Source organism: Grammomys surdaster, unplaced genomic scaffold, assembly GCF_004785775.1.
Source record: "Grammomys surdaster isolate TR1022 unplaced genomic scaffold, NIH_TR_1.0 167, whole genome shotgun sequence".
In the NCBI taxonomy this organism is placed as follows: Eukaryota; Metazoa; Chordata; class Mammalia; order Rodentia; family Muridae; genus Grammomys; species Grammomys surdaster.
In genome coordinates, this window is record NW_021604615.1 from 5415775 (window position 1) to 5419220 (window position 3446).

The window sequence follows — 3446 nt, forward strand, 5'->3', positions numbered from 1 at the left end:
TGGCCCCAGCTGAGCATGGTAGAGCATGCTTATAGTGTCATTTCTTAGGAGGCTGTGGCAAAAGCTCTAGGGATCTGAGGTCAGCCCAGGCTATGTAGTGAGACCCACCACAGCTGGTGATGTAACTGAGACACTGTAGGGATTGTGGGGCATGTAGACCACAGGATAGCAGGGATTTCAGGACGGTGTAGCCTGGTGTTCCCTGCAGAGGCTATTGATGTGATGACCTGTACAACATTGAATTTTGCTTCCAACTGACTATTTGACATGTCTAGAGATAGTTTAATTTTGAGAACTGAAGGGGGCGATTCTAAATATAAGCCAGGGGTACACAGGCAGCCCTTCTTCCAGGAGGGATCCACATATCCACAGAGTAAAGACTGAGTGGGACTCAGGCCCCAGGGAGACTGAAAGAAAATCCCCAAGAGTAGACATCAGAGGGCTTCTGCTGTGCATTGAATGTGTGTCCCCCTAATTCACAGAAGGAATCTGTGCTGGCTTATGTGATGGAACTGGGTATCACTGTGGTCATGAGGGTAGAGGTCTGTCTGATCATAAGATGAGATCAGTGTCTCCACCCCAGAGGGAGAGGGATCCTGCAGGTCTCACTCTCTCTTTTTCAGGAGGACACTGAGGAAGGCTGTGATCTGCAAGCCATCAGGAAAACCTTCCTGAGGAAGCTAGTCACCCTCGTGTCTGGACTCCCAGCCTCCATACTGAGAAGGCATTTTCATGGGAGGCATCTATCTATGGCACTTTGTTGAGTAACCTAAGCTGACAGTTACGCTCCTTGTCAAATTGAGACAAGAGGAAGGTGACCCTTCCTCTCAGGCAAGAAGTAGGAGGAGCTGTGGAGGGAGGCGGAATGCTGAGGCCCTGTAGATGCTGATTCTCAACCCCACCAGCTCTGTCATACTCGGGATACAACAGTAAGACAACGGGACCCTGAGAACTGGGGTGAGGACCCCTGGATCAATGGAGTTGAGTAGCTGGGACCCTTAGATACTATCTTTCCTCTGGATCATGGAAGTAGACATGGGTTCCCATTAAAGTCTCATAGTCTCTCCCTTGTGAGGTCTTTGAACCTCCTCAGATTTGGTCTTCGTCTCTTCTTCCAGCCCTGATCTGACCTATCTAGGGAAGGGTTGCATGTACGGAACAAGGAAGGGACAGGAACCAGCCACATACACAGCAGGAACCAGGAGATCCTACAGAGCGACATTCTGGGTGTTCAATCGTGGTGCAGCAAGACACCACTCCAAAAAACCATGGAGCTGAGGAAACCTTGTGTCATGGGAGGCCACTCACACAAGCACACCAGAAAGTCTGCTCAGCTGAGGTGAGTCCCAGAGAGGGTCTCAACTAAGAGCCTACAACACCTGACCTGCACTCCAAGACTTCGTGCCTAGGGACCTGCTCTTAATGAGAGAGCTGGGACACAGGAGCACACTCCCTTATACAACGCATCATCTGAGACGCATGGAGATGAAAGTGCTACTCCCATGCTGCCTTGCCCAGACAGACCCTATGCCCAGAGGACCCGTGCCTCACCCTCTGCTGCTCCCCAGCTCCTGGGTGAACCTTCAGCTACTAACCTTGTATTTCTCACATGTGTGGGAAGTCAATTAATCAACAGCATGCTTCTGCAAGGATATCAGTATGGATCCTCATACAGTTCTTTCTCCCTCCCTCCGTGAAGCCACTCCTGGATGGAAACCTTGAGACCAGGATAGAGATTGATTTGCAAATAGCTTGCCTTGGGCTTCTGCTCCTCTGCTGGTCTCATTAGGGCTGCAGAGGAAGGCTTCTCTTACTAGTGGCTCTCTGGAAACCTGTGCTGTGTCTTGGGAGATATTTCTCCAGCACCATATACCAGATCCAATTGTGAATTGGACCTCATGGTATGGCAAGGATGCATTATCTAATTAATTAGCATTTAAAGGCTCTCTGGAGAAGATATTACTGAGCACACAACACTCTCCCAGAATACATAACCGGTTACCCTGGGAGCTGAAAACATTTTAATGGGCATCCACTGTGAATGTCAATGCATAGTATGTTCTTCAGAGCTTTGCATTTTGGAAACTTCAGAAGACGAAGCCGGTGCTGGGTCGACTCTCATTGTGAGGGATACTTTGAGAAACTTGACCTCCGCAAACTAAGTCCCTAAGAAGAAAGACATTGTTGTGTGTGAGACAACTCACTGACCAGTTTCTTATAAGAAGTTATTGTAAGAAAGTGGGCACACAGACATCACACTTCTCCCCATAATGAGCTCAGGAGAGTAATGAGGGAGCCATTATCAGAGCACAGGGCTGTCATTTTTGTCATGTGTCCTACAGACTATTGCCCTGATGAACTTCTTCTAAAAAAAAAAAAAAAAAAAAAAAGGCCAGCAAGGGCTGGGGCAATGACTCACTGGATAAAGGCCCTTGCTGCAAAAGCCTGAGGACTCAAGTTCAAATCCTCACATAAAAAGAAGATGGGTATGGACGTCTACAATGCCTGTGTCCCTACATGGTGATAGGAGGTGGAGACAGGAGCATCTCCAGAAGCTCACGGAGCAGCCAGCGTGGCACAGTCATTAGACAAACAAGGTGGAAGACAAGGATCAGTACTGGAAGATCTCCTCCGACCTCCACATGTGCACTGTGCCAAATGTACACCTACAGTTACATGCATGCATGTGTCTACGCCCACGGCAAGGCAGGTATAGAAAATGTTCTTAGGAAGACACAATGTAGGAGTGTTGTAGAAATACTTAATCCTGACCCTGGGTTTCTATCCTGCCTTAGACCATTTCGTTCCCAGATAAAAAACACACACAACCTTTTTGTTTGCAATAAGCCTTAAACAGTACAGAAGCGGGGCAGCTGCCTTCCCTCCATGCTATTAGAATCTATTTTCTTATCAATAACCCCAAGTTATTATTTATTATGTTTTATCTGGGCTGCTTTTAGCTCTAATTGGTTAGCCCTTAGGGGCATGTTCTCCTGACTCCTAACCCATGATGGCTTCTTCCTTCTGCTCCGTTCTTCTCCCCTCGTGCTTCCTCTCTGACCCGTAAGCCCAAAAATCCTAAACCAACCCATATCTCTTCTACCCAGCTATTAACCATTGACATTTTTATTTACCAATCAAAAAAGAACTTAGGGCCAAGATATACACACAAACTCTCTCATCTCTAAGACAACCAAGTCTTAAAAGCCCACGCTTAACATTATAGTAGATAACAAAAGACCGTACCTCAACAACCTATGAGTGACAGAGAGGTTGGCAGTTGCTTAACAAAGTAGGTCTGCTCTTTATTCTGCGTGCTAGCTGCTTGGAGAGCATCACCCACATCTGCTAAGGTAAGAGAGCAGGTTTCTGTTTCACAGTGTGAGAAATAAAGAAGATAGGGCTCAGGGCTCAGGGCTCAGGGCTCAGGGCTCAGGGCTCAGGGC

General features: G+C 47.6%; 1 pseudogene; it reads right to left on the reverse strand.

Moving 5' to 3' along the window:
• The window catches only part of LOC114620254, a 47452-nt pseudogene that overhangs the window by 27501 nt on the left and 16505 nt on the right, over window positions 1-3446 (reverse strand).